Consider the following 12648-nt stretch of genomic DNA (forward strand, 5'->3'; position numbering starts at 1 on the left):
TACAAAAAGCCCGCACTGTTTACCGTTTCTCTCCCTTCTTGAAATGTTAACTGGCGTTCACCTCCGCTTTTCAATGTGAAGGCAACGCTCGAAGCTAAAAGAAAATAGTGCTAGCGTGACGTCAGACAAGTCCAAGTGCAACAAAGGAAAGCAGACCTCACATACACTGTAACGAAATACCAGATATGCAAAGGAATTACTGCAGAGATCAACCACTTAGATTAATTAGACCTGATATATAACAAAATGAAATGATAAATGATATACTGTACTTACCATTAATGCTGAGAGGTGGTGGAAGAGACACTGTCATGCGACTTAAAAAAGTATGATCACGATCATATGCAGCAGGGTTTGGATGAAGTAGCTATTTGATAAAGGCTATTTTATGAAAATATGAAAAATAGAAGTGAGTACAAATTTGATCTGGACATTATTTTGGAAGACTGATCTCCATTTCCATTTGATTCCCTTCTTTCTAAAATGATAAAAAGGTTATGGTTACGGCTGTGTGCATTCTCTGTTGATAATAATAATAATAATTTATAACCATTATTAATTTTGGTTTCTGTGTAAATATAGAGTATTTACTCAGAAACTGCATATTTGGGCGAGTTTTCTATATGCGGATTATTTTAAAATTTGAAGGGCGGGATGTCAAATGTCCTCCAATTCTAGAATGTCACAGGTGCCATTTTCTGAAGTTTTACGCACCCGATGATGTATTGCGGCGGAACGCAAAAAATGCACACACAGACACACACACCTCCCCACACACCATTGTGATCTGAATTGAGAAAGGGAGGTGTAAAAATCTACTTACGTGGGAGGGAAGTCGTGTGCAATCAAAATGAGGATTCGGGAGAGGAGGGAGGGAAAGAAAGTAGGAAGGAAAGCCCTTCAGCACCACTCGCCTCTGGACAGCATCTGAAGCGGCGAGCTGGAGGGATCAAATAAAAGCAGAAGATTTGCTGGAACGCTGCGAACTGCAGGTTCAAACGTGCACTTTTTGTCTGCACGCGTTTTAATTGCATTTCATTGAAGAACCAACAACCAAGAGGAGCAAACAAACAAGTCACTGGACGGCACCAACATAAGTTTTTTTTTTATTTTAAGCTGAAGTCACTTGGAAGATTTGACGGTAATGTGTGTTTTATTTCTTCTATACACGCGTGTTGTTCTCTTTGCGCACACTTGGCTCTCTTTCACTCTATCATTATGCTTGGGATGCTTTAGGAACCCCCAGTTGTTGTAGTAGTGAAACAACGTGGATAATTATGATTTTATCGACACAATAGCTTTTAACGCACGTGGACCTGAAAAAGCCCCTTTCTGTATGTGGTTGGTGTATGCGTCTCGGAGGAGAGAGGCACACGTTCAACAGATTAATGAGGATCGCCCAAAGGCTTTAGAGCGCAAATGAGCCTTCACTCAGTCATACAATGGAGCCCTTTATCGGCTGCATGTATGGGAGCCCCCCCATGCGCCCCTAACCCCCTTTCCGCTCTACTTGGCTCAGCGTTGCACCTCGCACAAACACATCCGAGGAATCTGTAAAGATCCACTCGCAAACATAACAACACGGCTGAACTTCAAAGTAATGCAATGCAAATGAGGTTGCATTGCGCACTTACGCGGACGCGTTACATGGAAGCAATAGGCGCTCTCGTAGCGGCTGATTTGTGCATGTTGGCGATGGGCAGAGCTTTTGTTTCATCACTTTAAATCCAGCTTTGACGGCTTGATGTCTCTTGTGTTTGTTATGAATGCATCACTGTCAGGTGATATTCATGCTAGGGGCTCACATCATATTTAATCAGCTTTCAACCACTTCTCCTTTTGTGTGAGAAGTGATATTAAAGTACTGTCGGTGTGCCACACAGATATGTAATCTTTCTGCAATTAGGTATAGTACATTTCTATTTGATGGGTTCACTTTGATATACTGGACTGTCTCAGGAAATTAGAATACACAATATTCTAATTTCCTGAGACAGTCAGGAAATTAGAATATTGTGTATTCTAATTTCCTGAGACAGTCCTGTATATATACACAGGACTGTCTCAAAAAATTAGAATATTGTGTATTCTAATTTTCTGAGACAGTCCAGTACTGTACACCATTGGTTTTTAATTAGTGATCATGAATCTGAATGTTTTGCTTGATATCAACCCTCTGCAAAATAGTGTGCATACAGCATATAGGTCAATTATATATCTTTCTTCCTCAAATTAGGAAACGAGATAAAAAGGTGTATAGCAGATATAATGTAAAAAGGTATACACATACACAGTATTAGGGCTCAGACTCTTTGGCATGTGGTGGATTTAATAAATATCTACTAGATACATGTTTTGTGGTTGGATGCAAAATGGTAAATGGGCTCAACACATGTATAGTGCCTTTCCGCCATCAAGACACTCAAAGCGCTTTGACACCGTACAGTCATTTACCTACTGATGATGCAGCAATGTGGGGTTCAGTATCTTGCTCAAGGATACCTATAGGTGAGCTCAACAGGGCAGGGAATCAAACCCACAGCCTCTTGGTTTTGGAACAAGAACTTTACCACTGAGCTACAAGACGCCCAACAGAGATATATTTATATGTAATTAATGTAGATTTCGTTCATTAATGACCCAATCAAATAAAATCACATTCAACGTATTTTCAAAAGGGGTGGGAACCATAAGCGGATTTGGGGGGGGGGGGGGGGGGGGGGTACGGGCTAGCCCCCCCCCTGGTGGCCAAAAAGTGTCATTGCATGTAATTGACTTTCATATATATATATATATATATATATATATATATATATATATATATATATATATATATAAATGTAAATGTATATATGTAAAGCAATACAATTTTAACAAAAATGAATGAAATGAACAAAACAAAAAATTTTTTTTCATAATGGGTCAAAATTATTTTTTGAACAGATCATGTGACTAGCAACTTAGACAGTTATTTGCTTTGCATATAATAAAAAAAAAATTAGGGGAGGGCATTTTTATTTTTCAAATGATTTTTTTTTCTTTGATTGAAAATATATTTTTTAATTGAAGCAACTTTTTTTGGGATTAAATTATTAGACACAAATGTCCTACTCATAATATGGCCCGAACACAAAAAGGATTGCTTCAATCAAAGAAAACGTTTTCAATGAAAAATCAAGTGTCTCAAATAATTTTTCGCATTCAAAAACTTTTTCCATGATTGAAAATTTTCTTTCTTTTGATTGAAGTGATTTTTCTTTTTGAAAATATAGATATATTTTTGAAGCAACTTATTTTTTGATTGAATAAAATAAAGACAAAAATGTCCTAGCCAAAATGTGGCCCAAACGCAAATCGACATTACATCAATCAAAAAAGTTGCTTCAATAAAAAAAAAAAAAAAAAAAAAACAACAACCAAAAAAAAAACAACTTCAATCAAAAAAATACATTAAAAAAAAAAAAAAAAAATTAAAAAATCACTGTTTTTTGTGTTTCAAATTTATTTTTGCATTCAAACACATTTTTGGGGGGATTGAAGCGAGTTGTTTTTGGTTGAAAATATATATTTTGATTGAAGCAACTTTTTTTTGATTGAATAATAAAGACACAAATCTACCTCCATATGGCTCTGCCCAGGGGATACAATTTTTGACTGGGGTAACTACATTGGCACGACACACGAACAGTATTGCCAAAGCAGCCTGATTTAGAATTCCCCTCAAGAATGATGGGAAACAAAAAACGCTCATTGTCAACTTATTATTATAAATATTCTTGTAAGTTAATGTTATTGCTGACACTGCGTTTCGGGGTCATCAACATGTTGTGCCCCCTTGCCCCAAAAGTCAAACTCTGCCTATGGTGGGAACCTCTGAATACCTCCCAAAACGATTCGCGATAAAAAAAACTCACGATCAGGATTGCCAAATTGGAAAGACGATATCCAGCCCAATCACGCTATAAAACCCACTCAGTTCCAAAAAAACCCAGCACAAATTAGAACATCCCCTTCAAGATAAGATTCTTCACTTTTATAGCCCTATGTATATTTTCATATCATAACTAAGGCTGGGTAAGTTAGCTCAAATTTTTTTATTACTCTTATTTTAACAGCGCATGCATTACCTCTAGATTAATATTTCAATAAATATGTGGCTGCCATTGACGGCGATAGACGTCCAATCCATTTTGACTGGGAATCCAATTGAGCGTATACCCGCCCAATCTGGCAACAGTGTTCAAGATAACGATTATCTCACAATATGACGATACAACAGTTATCTATACGTGGGTGGGACATTACTCTACAATTTTCTACGATACAATTAACGTATTTTCCGCTCTATAAAGCGCATCGGAGTATAAGGCGCACCCTTAATGTATGGCTTATTTTAGCACTGTTTTCATAAATAGGGCGCACCGCATAAAAAGGTGCAGTAGTAGTAGTAGTAGTAGTCTGTCAAAAACGTTTGTCTTGCTCAGAGCATTATTTCTGTAAATAAATACAGCAAGATCAAATTATTGCAACATGTGAACAAATGATTGTCTTAACACATTGCCTTCCATTGACAATGACAGACATCCAATTCATTCAAACTGTGAGTACTGGTTTTGTATGGTCATGTTTGAGTGCCATTGACGTCGCTCAAACATACATTCATCCGCCCCTTCCAGTCAAAATGAATTCGACTTCTAGCATTGGCAGTGGCAGCCATTGAGTCAACATACACACTATTCCAGTGGAACATTTTGGTCCAGTGGTAAATTTCAAGTAGGTTGAGCTGCAGCTCGCGGTACTCAAGCAGGTGGCGCAGATGACGAACATTTTAGTTGACCGGTCCTTGAAAGCAGTGGGCATAGTTGGCGGATGAAGAATGCTTGATCTGATTGGTCGTTGAAAGCAGTGGGCGTGGTTGGCGAATGACAAACGCTTGATCTGTTTGGTCGCTAAAAGCAGGGGGTTTGGTTGGCTTGTAGTTGGACCCTTCTTGAAAATGTCTGTAAATAAAAAAACGTATCAGTTCTTCCTGAGTATTTTACAATATAATGTCATATTATAGCATATATTGCCAGTTGGGACCGATTTGTAAGCAATTGCGATGTTTTTGCTCCTGGAACATTGGGTGCTCTAGTTGCTGAAGTACATGGAAAATGTATAATGTCTTAATCAGGTTTTTTTTCTTAAATCTAGTCCAATAATTTTCTACATCTTGTTTTGAGTGTTAAAGAGTAGTTAACAGATTAATGTGTCAGATTATTCCGCTTACTTGAAGTAAATATTTAAAGTATTGTATTGTAAAGTTGGTAATTTTTTCACTAAATCAAGAAAAATTTGCTTTGAAATGATGTTTTGAAAAATATCTATTCTCCGGGGTGGGTAGAGTAGCCAATTGAGGGGGAATTATTCAGAACGAGGAAAACGCGACGAAGAGAGCCGCAAAATGTAATTGTTTCAGTCTCTCTACTCCAATATTTTTACAGGATATTCTTTTTATCCAAGTATTTTTTCCCCAATAGCTATATAAATGGCTTGAGAAGGACCAGTCAGCCCAGAAGGAGGAGTTACCGAAGCTTATTCCAATAATCGGCGCGGTCAGAACTACGAATCTGAACGCCTGTGTCCACTCGCCTTTCTCTCTGCCTTACACTCCACTGTGGAACAAAAGGAAAACTACGGCGTCAGTCAAGGGACAAAATGGACTCATTGGCTCTCTAATTAATTTAATAACTCGCCATTGACATCTTGTGGCATATTTATATCACTACCTTACATAGTTAAGGAGTGACACGGTGGAAGTCTGTCAGTGTGGCCATGTGACATCATCAACAATGGCGGCCTACTAGTTAAAATAATTTTCATAGATTTTCTTAGAATTAAAACCTTAAGAGGGGTTTTAACATCAAATTATTATAACTCGTACTAACATTTATCTTTAAAGAACTACATGTCTCTCTATTCGTGGTTCCCTTTAAGATTAAATATAATATTTTGTTGCTTAAAATAGGTCTGTTAAGTTTATTTTCAGTTAGCTAATAACTAGCTATTTTTCTTATTTCAAGAAATCTAAGTACCGTATTGGCCCGAATATAAGACAGTGTTTTTTGCATTGAAATAAGACTGAAAAAGTGGGGGTCGTCTTATCATCTTATATTCGGGCCAGTACGGTAAGCAAAATTTACTTGAAGCACTGACAGATAAATTCACGTATTTCTAGTAGTTTTACACTGAAAATAAGGGAATTGAACTAGTTTTATATAGGTGTGTTTTATACACTGTAGTTGAGATTTTTTTATTTTTTATTTTTTGTTTCATTTTGTTGCGGTCACTGAGTTGAATTCTGACTCGCAGACTAATGATTATGGTCGGGGTCCAGAGGATCAGCACAGGATAAAGACAATTACTGTGGAATTTAGAGTTGACAGAAGAGAAACCCTAAAAATGTCTTGTCTCGGGAGACTACCTGGAAGTTCTCATTAAGAGGCAACACTTGGAAAAGCGCCAGTAAACAAAGTAAGAGACTGACTGTCAGTGCGTCTGCTACTTTCAACCTTTATATATAAACATCCTTTGTTTGACTGTATTTTTGTACAGTTCCCATGCTGTTTTGGGAGATAAATTACATTTGTCTGACTGTTTCTTGCTTTGCTATCATGAGGCTCTCAGATTATCAGACAAGTAGACGTCAAGAAGCGAAGCTTGACAATATGAATTTTTCTCTTTTGATCCATGTTTAAAGTTGTGACCTCGGCATTCTGACCACAGACTGATGGTGTCCAAAACAAAATCCTGATCTTTTCTCTCAATCCCATTTTCTGAGCTGTTGATTTCCCCTCTGGCCAATTGCCTCTTTTAAGACATTGTCATTTCTGCTCTGTGACTTTTGGTTTGGTGAAATTGTTTTCTCTCAAGCTTGACAATTCTCGAGTCGTCACATGAATTGCAGACATGTCAAAAGGTTTCGCGGAGGGGATTAGTCCAGAGAGCACATTCTCAGAGACAAAAAGAGATTAAAAAGTGAAGTCTTTCACTCACTGTATAGGCTACATGCAATTTGACAAATGAACACTATTCAGCACATTTAAGTGATAAGACTTTGGTTTCCGAGCTAACTGAAGTTATAATTCAGCCACAAGCAGCAAGGAAAGGAAATGCGTAACAAATCCAAGTGTCATAATTATCAAAAATCTAAAAGACGATCTAATATCGCACACAATCAACCATTAAAATCATTTCAATCAAAATTTTAAAAAGATTAAAAAGATATTCAAATACACAATAGAGCACAACGCCTCAATGTCATCCCACAGACAAAACCCTGACAGGGAGGATGAGCACGTTTCTTTGTGTCTGAAACGCACTTATGCATTCCCACAGTGGTATTTTTAAACAACGCTTAATCTGTTGCCATGGGGATAGCTACAACACTACTTTTCCTGTCACTGGCATTGTATATGCACAAAATGCATCCTAATTGTAATTGTAGATCTCAAAACTTGCGTATAAACTATGCAGATAAAACCATACATCCAACAAAGTCCATGATATTACTATTGTCGTGTATTTTACTATGTGTTCATGCATATAGATGATATTTTGTTTCATTTCTTAAAAGGTTACATGTTGGCAGGCGTTGTGGTGTCTATTCATAGATGCTGAGATAAAGGGCAGAAATGATTCATGGTTTTCATACATACATAACATTACACCAGTGGTGTCCAAACTACGGTGTGCGGGCCAACTACGGCCCGGAGCCCAGTTTTTATTGGCCTGCAAATTATAAAAATAAGCTTAAAATAAGCCTACATTCTGCTGCACTTCTCAGCTTTAACACTGATTGGGACTAAGCGCTTAAACTGCACCTTTCCAAACCTGACAACATTTTAAAATCAATGTAGGGAACTGCAGAATTCAAGCAAAACTTATCACTTCTGTCTTTTTTTTTTCCCACCAAAAAAGAAAATTGCTAGCTAATACCATTATTCGAGAGCAACGATAAGCAGAATTTTACAAATCATAGACCAATTTCTCTATCGCCTCAATTTTAAAACATTTTAGAAAAAAAAAAAATCGACTTGAAAAGTTCTTTGAGAAACATTAAACAATAAATGCAGGTCAATATGGGTTTAGGACACAAAGAACTACTTCAATTATGATAATTGAGGCAGCAGAGGAAATTACAAATGCACTTGACCAAAATAAATATGCTGCTGGTATTTTTGTTGACCTCAGGAAGGCCTTTGACCCGATTAATCATTACATTTTACTTGAAATGACATTCTGGGTTAGCTGGGGAGTAGATATAAAGTTGTGTAACACGTAGGGAATGATACAGTATGTAAAGAATAGCCCGTATACATCACACAAACTTGATATTTCATGTGGGGTTCCCCAAGGGTCAGTATTGGGGCCTGGATATAAAGTTGTGTAACACGTAGGGAATGATACAGTATGTAAAGATAAGCCCGTATACATCACACAAACTTGATATTTCATGTGGGGTTCCCCAAGGGTCAGTATTGGGGCCTAAACTTTTCTCTGTGTATTTAAAATATATTTTTAATGTATCCCAAGTAATGAAACTCATTCTGTTCGCACATGACACTAATATATATATATATATATGTAGATGGCAATGTAGTGTAAAGCGCTTTGAGTGCCTTGAAAGGTGGAAAAGCGCTATACAAGTATAACACCATTTACCATATATATATATATATATATATATATATATATACATACATACATACATACATATACACACACACACACACACACACACACACACACACACACACACACACACACACACACACACACACACACACACACACACACACACACACACACACACACACACACACACACACATATATACATATACATACATACATACATACATACATATACAGACACACATATATATACATACATATATATATATATATATATATATATATATATATATATATATATATATATATATATATATATATACATACATACATACATATACACACACACATATGGCAGTGTATGTATATATATATATATATATATATATATATATATATATATATATATATATATATATATATATATATGTATGTGTATATATATATATATTTTACAGGGTTAAAAGTTACACTCAACCTGTAACTACTGTGAACAAGGAACTAAACTTAATAAAGCAATGGATGGATATACATAAAGGATCATTAAAAGTAAATCTAAAGCAATGATTTCTGGGAATGTAGAAATTGATACTGAATTATAATTTAATATTGAAGATCTACACATTGAAAATGTTGAAAACAAATTTTCGGGGGTTATAATTGACAACAAACTGCCATTGGAATCCCATGGCAGACACATAAAGAACAAGATTTCAGGAAGCCTCTAAATTTTGAACAAAGTTAGAATATATCTTCATCAGTATGCACTCCGTACTCTGTACTGTACTTTGATTCTTCATATTTTACATACTGGTAGCGACATCCTTGCATTTTACCATTTATTTTTTCATGACAGTGTGCAGTTGTCCGATTAGTGTTGATAGTAGATGAGTGCAATTCATTTGCCTGACTTTGACTGGCGACAGAGGTTGGTACTAGTAATGCATTACATTTACTATGTTACATTTGTATGAGTAACATATTGAGAAAAAGTACTTCTAAGAGTAATTTTATCTTGCCATAAAGGGACATTTTTTATTTTTGCTGCATGCAGTATCAGCAGCTACCTTGTTATAGTGTGGGGTTATTTTGCACTTGATATGTCACCTTATGTGATGCTAACAGTGGTTGCTTGTTTACTGATGTAACACCGACAATGTGGGACGATTGTTGGCAGTATATTCGGCATGTTTTCGCTGAAAAAAAAAAAAAAATCAAGTGGCTTATCAATGTGATTTGGGGTCTAATGTATTTAAGTGACGTCTTAATTAATTTGGCGTCTTGCTGTCTGCTGCAAACATTTTTAGACACAGTAAACAGACTGGTCGTACCTTGTCTCCCACTGCGTTAAAAGTTAAAGCCAAAAGCCAAACGCTACATACGCTTCGTCATTTCTTTCTCCTCTTAGCTCTTCATATCTCCAGTGCACTTTGCTGTGTGCTCTAGTTTGGTTCAAAAATACTGCGCACACTCTGAAAATGAGAGTACCACTGCCACCCAAGGAGTGGATATACAATAGCGTACCGCACGAATGCTATTTTTAGACCGTGACGTCGCCACCGCAACCTGGAAGTCGGTCCACATAAACACGCCCTCGCATAAAACTCATGTTATTACTGCTTGTTTTCTGCCAGTAATCTTTCAAAAAAGAACTTGCCGAGTAAACACTGCTGCTATGGAACTTGTAGAAACTAGACATTACGGCATATGAAGGATGTATTCTTCATACGATTCTCGGAGCCAAAAAAGTGGAAAAAAGGTGAACAATGGATCAACTTGTGTGGACGTCCAAAAGACCAGTTTAACGCCAGCAAGGTGAAGTCATTTACCTTCATATGGAGTAAACATTTTGTTGGGGGCCATGGTCCAACAGATGACAATCCCCAAGTGACTAAAAGCTCTGGAACCGAAGGAGGAGAGATGAACACGGGGATAGAAAGGTGGAGGATAGAGGAAGAGCGAAGTAAACGGGGATGACTGTTAATACAGAGGAGACTGCAAAGGTAGGGAGAAATACATAGATACATGTGCATATATATATATATATATATATATATATATATATATATATAATTATATGGTCTCCTGCTGAGTTACTTGTAGGTGGTACTACTGCTACTGCTCTGACTAACATTTATATATCACAACAGTCATGTAGGCCTATTTTTCGGAGATATGGATATTTAAATTAATTAGCCATGTTTTAGCCAGCTCTACCTTTTCTGTTTTGAAATAACAACCTTAGTATGGGGGAAGTGTAAATAAATTATTGAAAAATAATGAAAAAATGTAAGTGTTCGATGTCTGTCACTGAGTAGCATTTGCGATTGATACACAAAAATAGCTATGTAAATTACCCCCAAGAACGGTCAGAGACGTAAGACAACCAGAGGATATAATATATAAGAAAGACAGGGCAAACGGTGGTAAAGGGTAGATTGTTGAAACAGGAGAATGTCATTGTCAGTAGCGTAAGGCAATACACACAAGAAAAAGGTGTCGATAAAAAAGCCCTCTGGATCAGCTCTTTTTACAGTCTTTCTCAGCCCTCGCCACTCAAGCCATCTCTTTAACTGAACATTTGTATGTTCTTCCACATCTTTACCAGTGAATTTGGCACCAGGGACATCATTTTCGAACAGAATTGGTAGGTTTAGCTCAGTAAACATCTTGTTCATACACTATTTACATGCATTTACCATTAGGGACAAACGGGAGCTTGACCCGCTTAGCAACAATTGCTAACATAAATTAATATTAACCCTTTAAGGTCTGGGCCTATTTTGTCTTATTTTGCATGCCTTTGAAGTTGCCTTTATATTTCAAAGAAAGAATTGTTTACGATGGCCTGGTTTGGTCCCTTTTTTTGTGACACCTTGAACTTCATGTCCAAACTGTTGTTTCCTTCACTGACCAATTATAAATCATCATTTTGGGCCCAAAAAGACCAAAAATTCCAAAATCGTTTTGTCAAATTTTTTAATATTGATGTCCAATTGACAACCAAACATGCGTAACGAACCGTTTTGAAACTTTGTAATATTTATTCAACATGTTAGGATGAACATTCAACCAAAAAAACTTAGAATAAATAGTCTTATATTTGACAATTCAACATAAACAACAGGTATAGCCATAGGCGTTTTTTGCCTTTATACATGCTCTAGTCAAAACAGGTTATATACAGCAGACCAAACAGTGAAGAACAGTGAAAAAATATACCATCTAACACAAAAAGTGTTTAGAGGCCATCTCTATATGAGTTTAGGTATTGCGGCCCATCACCTGATGAAAACTATGTACACACAATCAAGCTTCTTGAACACACATTTATATACACAAATTGAGAAGACTGATTGTGGGAAAAAAAATATATATATAACATTGGGGAAAAAAGTATTTTCAAAAATATTTACAATAAATAAGTTAAATTTTTTTCAGGCATGCCACTCCGAAAAGCAGTTTCGTCCTGGAATTAGACACAGGGCGACATCACACAGCCCACACTTCCATGGGGTGTCGGTCCTCTTTCCACCCTTCCATTTTCATTTCACTTTACTTTCATTGTCACTATAAATGTACATGAAAAAAAAGTCAGTATTTATGAAAATAATAAAGTATAAAATAAAAATATATACAGAAATAAATAATAATGGAAATCTATATGTATGACAATAGAAAGAATGCCATAGCTGAATATGTGCTACATCCCTAATCTTCATATAGAAGGAAGACCACAAATTATACTTTGATCCGATATGCACATTTTATTATTATATACACAAACACACACTTACAGTACAGTATATTGCATCAAAATTAACTTTGTCTTGCAATATCAAAAGAAACTTTCAAAAGAAACTTTTTCAGCAGCATAAAAAAAAAAAAGTGGGTTGGCTTACCTCTGCTCGTCGATGGCGTCACCCACGTGTTCAAATCCGTCACTATCTTCACTCGAGGCCTCTTCCGAAGA

At 36.3% G+C, this 12648-nt stretch overlaps 1 protein-coding gene across 3 annotated transcripts in view; it reads left to right on the top strand.

Moving 5' to 3' along the window:
* Positions 1 to 892: 892 nt before the first annotated feature.
* LOC130912213 (metabotropic glutamate receptor 4-like) overlaps positions 893 to 12648 on the top strand; it is a 355496-nt gene continuing 343740 nt past the window's right edge. For all 3 annotated transcript variants that reach the window (XM_057830131.1, XM_057830130.1, XM_057830132.1), the window contains exon 1: positions 893 to 1141. The gene's annotated coding sequence lies outside the window, so the exon portion shown is untranslated. The remainder of the gene's footprint in view (positions 1142 to 12648) is intronic.

This window comes from Corythoichthys intestinalis, chromosome 2, assembly GCF_030265065.1.
Source record: "Corythoichthys intestinalis isolate RoL2023-P3 chromosome 2, ASM3026506v1, whole genome shotgun sequence".
Classification (NCBI taxonomy): Eukaryota; Metazoa; Chordata; class Actinopteri; order Syngnathiformes; family Syngnathidae; genus Corythoichthys; species Corythoichthys intestinalis.